This window comes from Eublepharis macularius, chromosome 5 (assembly GCF_028583425.1).
Source record: "Eublepharis macularius isolate TG4126 chromosome 5, MPM_Emac_v1.0, whole genome shotgun sequence".
NCBI classification, from domain to species: Eukaryota; Metazoa; Chordata; class Lepidosauria; order Squamata; family Eublepharidae; genus Eublepharis; species Eublepharis macularius.
In genome coordinates this window covers 50,035,224-50,046,280 of record NC_072794.1, presented here as the reverse complement: position 1 = coordinate 50,046,280, position 11,057 = coordinate 50,035,224, and positions in this window count along the sequence as shown.

Genomic DNA, 11,057 nt, shown 5'->3' with positions numbered 1-11,057 from the left:
TTAGAACCAACTGGCATGTATCATGGCCACCACAAAACCATATACGTGTGTGTGTGTGTGTGTGTGTGTGTGTGTGTGTGTGTGTGTGTGTGTAACATAATTATATCAAAGAATAATGATAGATAACCTCTTGTGCTCATTTATAATGAGTAACCTCAGTCTTGTACAGGTAAGAAAAATGCCCATCTTTTGATGCCTCTCCAAGTCACTTTAGACAACAGCCATGTTCATAGATGGATACTGCCTTCTCTCTTGTAGTTCTGATGGAATTGAAATATACATCTTTTGCTTAGTCAGACTGTTGTTCCATCCTGCCCAGTGCTGACAACTCCCGCTATTCCCAACTTTCTTGAGCTTGTAGGTACTTTTGGAATTTTGAGAGAAAGTTATGGGTGTCACAACAAAATGGTTGCCATGCCATGAGGGCAGGGCAGTCACAAGATACTGAGAGAGGTTCTAACCCAAGAGCCCCCTCACAAGGGGGGAATGGCTTCTGAATGAATGTTTCCTGTAATGGAAAGGCAATAAAACCTCTTGGGCTCTTCTGAAGCTCCTCCTGCTCTAAAAAGGCAGAAGAAAGCCAGAATTGGGGAAGAGATGCTGTTGGGTTTCAGCTCCTGAGAGACAGTCATGTTTGTGGCAGCAAAAAGAAACTGGTGGCATCCTAAAGACTAACTAATTTTATTCAAAAATATGCTTAGTTAGGTGTTGGGGATGAATTGCCTACAGTGCTAGAGAAGCAGCCAAACTTCTCAGAGCCTCACCACTGTTTCCAGGCCTCACAAGTGAGGAACTGGTCCCTCCTAGTCATTAAAGCAGTTCTCTGAAGGAGAAGCAGAGATCAAGGCAAACATTTACTTTTATAGCCAGTCTGTAGATGTCGTGAAGTCCCTGAGAAAGAGGAAGTCACCACAGATATGAGAGGGAAAACAGTCTGCATATGATGGGTGGTCAAGTATATCACTCCTCATTTTCTAGGAGCAACATAGCAATAAAATGGCCATGTGTATTATCACAAAACATGGATACAGACCGTGCAATTGCTATTTGCTTAAAGAAACAAAGAATTGAAAATTGGCAGGATAGCCCTATTCCCCCAGCCCTTCAGACTAGCAGTTGTGTCAGAAATTGATCCAAGGACTTGCCACTTCAGTCTACAGGAGCATCCCTCTACCAGCAGGGGGAAGATGGAAGGAGGAAGGTGATGCCAGGCTTTGTAGCAGAGCAGAGCCAGTCTCCCTAACCCCTCACAAGTTCAGCTCAGAGCAGCTTTCTCATCAAAATGTGGCCAGAGATGGGAGTGTCATGGGTATGACTACAACTATAGGGGAACATGTTCTTATGTTCTTATGTTCTAACAATTGCTGGATATGACCAAGACAGTTGTTCAAGACATCACCTAACGAGACAGGCCACAAACAGAGTCTAGGGGCCTAGAATAAAATAATCTTGGAGAAGGGCATAAAACAATAGATTGCCATGTGCACATTAGAAGAGCCATCTAACTCATACTAATGCATACAATGTACCAAGACCCAGGTGCAGGGAGTATCTGAGAGCTAAGCTATAGGAGACGAATTACACGAGGAGGAACACTTGAAGGGAGTTGCAATGTTTGCTGGGAAGCTGAGTTTTAAAAGAAATTGGAAGGCTTTGTCCATCTCCCCTCTCTACAGAGCCAGGGAGATCTGCTCAAAGGGTTTGTTAATTTCCTCTTTGTCTCCTAGAAGGGGAAGTGAAACTGACAGAGCCTTTGGAGGCAAAGAGGAAATTAACAAGCCCTCTGAGCACAGATCTCCCTGGCTCTGCAGCGAGGGGAAATTGATAAAGCCTTCCGATCTCTTTTAAAACAGCTTCCCAGCTAACATTGTGACTCCCCCCCTTCACGTGCTCCTCCTCGTGTAATTCATCTCTTGTAGCTTGGCTCTGAGCACAGCAGGAATGTTGACCTTTATAGAAGCTGGCAATATTATAACTGTACTGGTGAAGGGCCAAAATATATTCAGATATAAACTTGTAATCATTAATTCTGTATAGATTCTGTTAGCACAAAAAGTAGCAAGAATGGACTAGCTATTGTTATACGTTTCAAGATGATGTTTCAAATATGGATAATCTTGTTTGCTGTATGAAATTATAAGATAATAAGTTACCCAAGAATTTAAGTCTTTGAAACAGCTATTGTTAAGAAAAGGATCTGAAACCCTATAAATATGACAAGATAAACTAATTGTGAGCTTCTTCTTTGGTGGGGCTCCTTGCCTGTGACCTTCATATCTTTGGGTAAGATACTTTTTTGAACTCATGTAATTGCTTTCCTTTAATGATCAGTGTAGTTTTCATGTTATCTGATTTTTATGATTATGAGGTTTTATTGTATGTTTTAATTGTATATTCTTGTTGGAAGCTGCCCTGAGCCCGCTTGCAGGAAGGGCAGGATGTAAGCTGAATATAATAAATAGATAAATAAATAAATAAATAAAACTTACCAGTAAAGCAATATATGAGAAGCAATTAATGTAACATTCCATAAATGATAAAACACATTTTTTAAAAAATAAGACCAATATACTGAGCATGTACAAAATGCAATACATGTTTGGTATCTGGAAACCTACACTAACATAGGCTTACGTATATTAACAAACATCTCATATCTTACAATCACAAAAGATGTTTGATAAAAGCTCTTTAAAAGTTAACATAGTGAAAACTTACTGACCTTCAGAATTCTTATGGATGTCTATTTCATCTGTGCGCTGGTTGCAAAGAGGGAGTATAGGCTTCAGTTCTTATCTAGAATAGCGCCTGCCAGGAGATGGTGTCACTTAATACCTTAGGGTACAGAGTGCTGAGTTTAAGAATCCATTCTGTCTCCTTTTTTAGCAAAACTCTCTCCTCCTGTTTGTTACATCTAAAATGTACTCAGAAATGCATTCCATTACAAGTTTTTTTTATCTAGATTAATTGGTAGGATATGAGATTTTGAGGTATTAACTTTTAGTCCAGCAATGTCCCTGAAATCTGTTAAAAGCCATTGTAGATGGTTGAGAGAAGAAATAGGGTCGGTGAGATACATTAACATGTCATCAGTGAACATGCTGATCTTAAATGAGTTATTTCCTATATTGATCCCATGTATAAACTGATGGTTTCTAATTGCCGTAGCTAATGGTTCAATGGCTAGTGAGAATAGAGCAGGAGATAGGGAGCATCCTTGCCTGGTTCCTCTCATAATGGGGATTGCCTCTGAGAACTGGCCATTGGCTTTAATATTAGCTGAAGAGTTTGAGTAGATTGATTTGATCGCTGTGAGGAATTTGTTTCCAAAACCCATGTGTTGAAGTAACGATTGAAGGTATATTGGTTCTAGGGAGTCGGGAGCTACCAAGTTGGATACTGCTAATATTCTCTCGGAACATGTACGTATACAACCAGCTGTATCTTCTTGTACTTCAGAAAGCTATGTTGTATTGCTTGTTGTTGTACACTGTTATCTTACTGTATTTTCGTGGGTTTTACAGTTTTAATAAAAATTTTCAAAAGAAAAGAAAGAAATGCATTCTATTAAAGTCATTTGGATTTGCTTCTGAATTGAAATCTAGAGAATCAGAGGATTTGTGCCACTGACTTGACTTGAAGGGAGTGAAAAATCCAAGGACCTCAGTATCATTGGACTGCACATTGGATAACTATGTTGGTAATAATTTTCACTGACAACAATTTAGCCCTAGTTAAGATAGTTAAGATAGACTTAACTGTGTTGCTGCAGTTAACGGATTAGACTATGTCTTACAATTGGCCATTTAAAATGATTTCTTACATGTATCCTCCTCTGACCTGGGCTTCCAGTGGTCTGCCATCCAGGGAACTGACCCTGCAGGAAACTGAAAGTTCCTTAAGTTCTCCAGAACATTTGCTTGATCCATTCTGGATACATTTAACATAACTGTGTGTAGCAAATCTGGTAGATGTATGATGCTCAGGAGAAACCAAGTGCAATTTGAATTCCAGAAAGTACTCCAAAGCATTTTTGTGTTTGAGGGTGTTCCCCGTTTGTGTGATCCAAATATTCCCAACCCTGTTGAGTCTGTGGGCACTTCTAGGATTCTGGGAAAGGGCAGTGGGTGCCACCACAAAATGACTGCCAAGGAGAGCGGGGAAAATCACAAAACAGCTGTCATGCGGGCTGGGGTAATTCCACAAAATGTTGTGAAGTTCCAAGCCAAACGTCTTCCTAGGATGGGAGCAGTTGCTTCGAAATGGGTGGTCCCCAAATAACAACAACAACAACATTTGATTTATATACCGCCCTTCAGGACAATTTAATGTCCACTCAGAGTAGTTTACAAAGAATGCCATTATTATCCCCACAACAAACACCCTGTGAGGTGGGTGGGGCTGAGAGAGCTCCAGAGAGCTGTGACTAGTCCAAGGTCACTCAGCTGGCTTCAAGTGGAGGAGTGGGGAATCAAACCCAGCTCTCCAGATTAGAGTCCCACGCTCTTAACCACTACAACAAACTGGCTCTCCTACACCAAATACCTCTAGACATGAATGTGATGCCTCCTCTGAATCATGTCCTGCCCTGAGGAGGTAAAGAAAAGCTCAGACTGGCTCTTTGCTTTGGGGATGAGATGCTCTGGGGAAGAAACATGGGAACACGTCAGCAGGTGCCATGGTGCCTACAGGCACCATGTTGAAGATCACAGCATAATCAGTGGAAATACTGAATGGAAACATTTCCTGTTTCACACAAACCTGATAACAGTTACTTAAAGATTTCCCTGGAAAAATGTGGATGAAGGGCTTGCAGATAATTTAGTATCCATATACATAATTATAGTTATTTTTATAATCTATATTGTGGAACTGTTATCGTCATTCGTCAGTGGCCTGTTATTCTGGATCATTGCCTTTTATAGCAGGCAATTTTCCAAAGTCAGATCTAAGCCAGGAGGAAAACATATGAACAAAATCACCTTTGGTGCAGCTCTAGTTTTACACAATTGCTTGCTAATGTTAAAGATAGATGCATCATCCACTAGATGAACAGCATTTGCTACATGGATTTAACAAAACATTCAAAGTGGGTGGAAGCAGTAGCCACTGGAGTTCTTCTAAACATATCCTGAATGTTGAAGAATAAACATATGATTCAAACAAAATAGACATCTTGTTTATTTGTGTGCAATTCACCTTGATTATGGTTTTGACAGCTTACACGTGACTAATAAATCAGGTTCAGTCTACATGGGAGTTGTTTTTTAGGGTGGGAAGGACAGCATTTAAAAACACAATCACTGTACCAAAGTGTAAGGAGACGTTGTATGTACTCTGCTTTTCTGAACCTGTCATTCTGCCTCAAGAAGGCAGATGGATTTTATAGTGTGTTCCTCCATGCTATAAAAAGCTTTGTCGATAAATAAAAAGCTTGATCTTTAAAAAATGAGTTCACCCCTCCCTTTTCAAATAACAGTATTTCATTTACATCAATGCTATAGTACTTCTATATTTACACCCACCCACAAAGTAGACCAGTATTTTACTCCCATATCAATACAGCACTCTTTCTAACTGTTCCAAAGACATTCCCATAGCAGTTACTGTGGGGCACTTGGATGCACATTAGAAGCAGCAAGAGATTCCTGAAGCATCTCTGATACATCCTGGAGTGATACATTGAGCAAAAATAGAGGAATTGCTTAGAGGAAAGGTTAGGAAGCTGTTCAGGGAAACTTAAAAGAAAGAAAGCTGGCAGGGTGGCCATTAAGGGCTGTATGGAGTTAAAAATAACTTTCCTCTATTCCTTTCTTCAGGCTCTGGGCATAGCAGTGAATGTCACACCACCTCCAGTGGATCCTACATTAGCTGATTATGCAAATATAGCCCAGTGAGGATTAAACTACAGTCCATCCATCTTTGATTAGTCCTCCAATGAGAACAGTAGCTGCTATCCCATATTGTCTTATTTAAAGAGAGCATGAAAGATACTAAATTTGACAAGGAAACACTACACAATTACTTCTGGAAGGAGTGATACTGTACTGTAAAACTGTTTCTCTCAAGAATCCCAGAGGAAACTGAAGAAGGCTCTTTCAGTCATAATTTGGCACTAATTTACCACTGATCTTGCATGAAGAATCTCATTGCATTTAGAGTAGAGATGCTGGCCAGGCTAGATTCAGTAGACTAGAGCTTAGGGCAAAGTCCATATGAACACCCTCATTCTGAGAGTGGAAGAATGCACTTTCTTTCATTTACCTGAGAAATTCACTAATAAATGTACCTGTTTTTAGACAAAGCTGTTGTTTAATTGTGGAGTGACACCGTGTCACCCTTCAGGTGAAACAGCTAGGAAGGAATAACTTGAAACATCTTTTCTTTATTCCATCACTGAGTCTAAAATAGACATGCCCATAGATCCATGTATTTCTTCTTGATTTCTTTTAAAAATTAAAAATAAATTTGGAAGGTGATAAGAATAGAAGAGCAGAGAGGGAGGTTATTAACCCTTCCCTCCTTTAACCATTTTTATCCTAAAAATCACCATCTTCCAAGCAGCTTTTCAACCGATGGCAGGACTTAATATTAAATCACATCTAGCTTTGTCTTAAGTAATTCACTTGTGACTGCAGAAGACAAAAAATTATAATGGGTTGGATCTGGGGTTGCCAACTCTAGTTTTTGAAATCCTGGGAGATTTGGGGGCAGTTTAGGGAGGGAGAATCTCATTGGAGATGAGATGCCTACCCTCTGAAACTGCCATTTCTTCCTGGGAACTGATCTGTGTAGTCTAGCGATCAGTTGTAATTCCTGGAGAACTTTAGGCTGCACCTGGAGGTTGGCAACTCTAGTTGGGCCATACCAGCTTTCCTGCTGGTGAAAGTGAGGAGAGGAGCTTTTTTAGCTACCAGAAAGGCTATGCTAGGGATTGTGGGATTCATATGGATAGAAGGGCTGCAGTGAGGAGAGGAAATCAGGCAAGATCAAGCAGAAAAGCTGGGAAGAGCCAACCCATTGGCAATAAAACAGGGTTAACATACCTGTAACTTAGGTTCATCGAGTTCTTCTGTGCTGACACACATGGGGACTGCGCAGGCGCAGGCCAGCCGCTGGAAAATTCTTTATCGCTTCTATAGCTCCGAAGGGGCCGTTTGTCGTGCGCCTCAGCGACCGTTTCCCGCCCAAACGGTCACATGTCCTTCCAGCGACCAACGGCCCCTTCCCTCAGTTCTCCCTTGCCGCCGCTATCCAATACCCATAGCCATAATCCTTTAAAACATCAATTTTTGTTATAGTTATCATATTTATTATTATTCTGCATTGGAATTCACAGCGGGGCAGGAGGGAGGGATGTGTGTCAGCACAGAAGAACTCGATGAACATAAGTTACAGGTATGTTAACCCTGTTTTCATCTTCGTTCTTCTGTGCCTCCACACATGGGAGAGTACCAAGCTTCACACAATAAGGCAGGTGGGGTGAAATCCAACTCAATTTTATTATGTACCATAACTCATAGTACAAGGACCAAGAGATAAATAAATTTTGTTCCATAACATTAAACTTGTTCAATAAAATATATACATATATACATATATACACAAAGTGTTATTGTCAATTATTACAGTAAGACCTTCCAGCCTCCCTTCAGGAAAATAAGGAGTGGAGGACAGCTTTGGCTACAGCAACCTCTTGCTCTGCATTGACATCCATAGCATAATGCTTAACAAATGTGTCAGCAGAGGACCATGTAGCCGCCTTGCAGATATTAACCAGCGGCACACCCCTGATAAGTGCCGATGAAGCTGCCTGAGACCGCGTGGAATGGGCCTTGACCTCTAGTGGACAAACCACCCCGGCCAGAGCATAGGCCCTACTAATGGCTGACACAATCCACCGTGACAGGGTTTGTGACGATGCCTTGTGACCCCTGTCCTTAGTCCCAAAGCAGACAAACAAGTGGGGACTACTACGGAAGTCCCTTGTCCTGTCCAAGTAAAAGGCTAAGGCTCTCCTTAAATCTAAGGTATGAAGGGCCTTTTCCCCTTTGGTAGATGCCTGTGGAAAAAACGCAGGCAGCGTAATTTCCTGCGACAGGTGGAAGGCAGATACCACCTTGGGCAGAAACTTGAGGCATGGTCGCAGGACCACCCTATTCTTATGGAAGAGCAGAAAAGGTGGGTCAGCCCTAAGCGCTGCTAGCTCACTAACCCTTCTGGCGGAAGTTATAGCCACCAGAAATGCCACCTTGTAGGACAACAAATCCAAGGGGCATGTAGCTAAAGGCTCAAAAGGAGGCAGCATCAACCTAGACAGCACCAAGGAGAGAGACCATTGGGGCACTGGTGGTGACACAGGCGGGTAGAGATTAAACATCCCCTTCAGGAACTGACGAGATTTACAGTGAGAAAACATTGTGCTACCGTCAACCCGATCGTGAAAAGCGGAAATAGCCACAAGATGGACCTTGAGGGAGGTAACCCGAAGCCCTTGGTCCTTCAACTGGCATAGGTAATCAAAAATGAGACCCAGGGGGCTAACGGTAGGCACCACTTTCTTAGCAAGTGCCCAAGCCTCAAACCTAAGCCACTTAGCCTTATAAGCCCGTCTAGTGAACGGCTTCCTTGCATTCAGCAAGACTTTCTCCATCTGTTCAGAAAAAGCTACAGGCGGGGTCGGATCCGCCAGGCAGACAGGTGCAACTTCTTGGGCTCGTGGTGGAACAGGCTCCCGTTCAGCAGGAGATCCTGCCGGGGAGGCAGACTCACATACGTCTGATTGGACATCTGCAAAAGTTTGGGGAACCATACTTGTCTCGGCCAGAAGGGAGCCACCAGAATGCAATCTGCATTGTCGTTCTCTATTTTGCACAACACCCTTGGTATTAGTGGGAATGGTGGAAACATAGTGCAACCTGTGGGTCCACGTAAACTGGAAGGCATCCCCAATAGAGAGGGGGTCGCTCCCTGCCCTTGAACAAAATATCTGGGCCTTGGTGTTTGCTGACGTCGCAAACAAATCTATGCTTGGTTGGCCCCACATTTGGAAGACCAGCCCAATGTACTCTGCGTTTAGTTCCCACTCGTGGTCCAACATTTGCACCCTGCTCAGGGCATCTGCCTGAACATTGTCTGATCCTGCTATGTGTATAGCCCGAAGCATCACACCATTCTGGATCACCCAGTACCAAACGAGCGTGGCCTCCCTGCAGAGAATCATAGATGCTGTGCCCCCTTGCTGGTTTAGGTAATACATGGCAGTCGTGTTGTCTATCTGCACCAACACCTGACGGTTTTGTAGAAGTGCTGTAAGGGACACAAGTGCAAAACGAATAGCTCTTAGTTCAAGAACATTAATATGCAGGTTCTTTTCCATTTCTGTCCAAACATCTTGTACACATACAGCACCACAATAGGCACCCCATCCCTGCAGGGACGCATCAGTGGTCACTGTAACCTCAGGATGCTGGTAACCAAACAGGGTCCCCCTAAACAAGTTGTCATCTGACAGCCACCAGTCAAGGGAGGATAGAATGACCCTAGGTATGGACAACTTGAGAGACAGAGGGTGGCGTATAGCATCGTACCTCCTCACGAACCAATTCTGAAGCGGACGCATATGCAGTCTAGCAAAGGGGACCACAGAGGTAGCAGCTGCCATATGACCCAATAAACATTGGATGGTGCGAACAGATTGGAAACGATTCCTCTTAAACAAGGAAACCAGACCCTTCAGAGACTTAGCCCTCTCAAGGGGGAGCAGTGCCTTACCCTCTACAGAGTCTAAAATCGCACCAATATAGGAGACCCTACGGCTGGGCACCAGTTTTGATTTATCAAAATTTACGAGAAGCCCCAAATGTTTGCAAGTGCTCAGTACTAATTCCACATCTTGCAAAAGCTTAGCTTCAGAATCAGCCACGATGAGCCAATCATCGCGGTAGGGAAAAACGGTACAGCCCTCCTCCCGAAGGAAGGACACCACAGGGGCCACACACTTGGTAAATACCCGTGGCGCCGTGGATAGGCCGAAGGGAAGCACCCTATAACGGAACACCCTTCGCTTGTAAACGAAGCTCAGGAATTTCCTGTGCTCCTCTAGTATTCCCACATGGAAATAGGCGTCCTTCAAATCGAGGACAGCAAACCAATCCCCCTTCTTTAGCAAGGAGATTACAGCAAACAGTGTGACCATCTTAAACTTAGTCACCCTTAAAAAGGCATTAAGGCCCCTTAAATCTAGAATGGGGCGTAAACCTCCATCCTTCTTGGGGACCAAGAAGAATCGATAAAAGTAGCCCTTCTCAGACTCCTCATACGCCACCTCCTCCATAGCACCCTTGGCCAAGAGCGACACTATTTCTGCGTCCAGCTCAGCCATGGTATTATTCACAGCCATCAGGGGTGAGCTACACCTAGGCAGTTCCAAGAATTCCAGCCCGTATCCCTTATTAACAATAGTTAAGACCCATGAGTCAGATGTTATCGACTCCCACTCGAAGAGAAAAGGCCTCAGTCTCTCCGAAAAGTTCAAGGATGTGGCTGGATCATCCCATCAGTACTGCCTCCCAGGTCCCTGCTGATCTTTCTGCTGGGCAGGGGGCTGAGGTGTGCGGGGCTTGAAAGGCCTACGCCTCCTGGGCTGCCGTGCAGGAGCAAAGTGGCGCTGAGAGGAGGCAGGGTGCTGCTGATAGTAGGGACGCTGCTGGTATCTGCTGATACTGGTATGGATTGTACCTTGCAGGGTACCACGGCCTAAATGCAGACCTATCCGCCGAGGTCACTCCTAACGACCGGGCCGTCTGTCTGTCCTCCTTTTTCTTTTTCAACGCCTCATCGGTAGTCTTTGAAAACAAGGAGTCCCCTTCAAAGGGCAGGTTCTCGATCTTTGTCCTCACTTCCTGCGGGAGAGCTGTTGACCTGAGCCAAGAGTGTCGCCTGAGAACCACCGCTGTTGTCATTCCATGAGCAGCAGTGTCAGCAGCATGGCTTCCAGCATTCATCTGCTGCTTGGAGAGACAGATGGCTTCAGTCTGCAGCAGGGACACCACCGC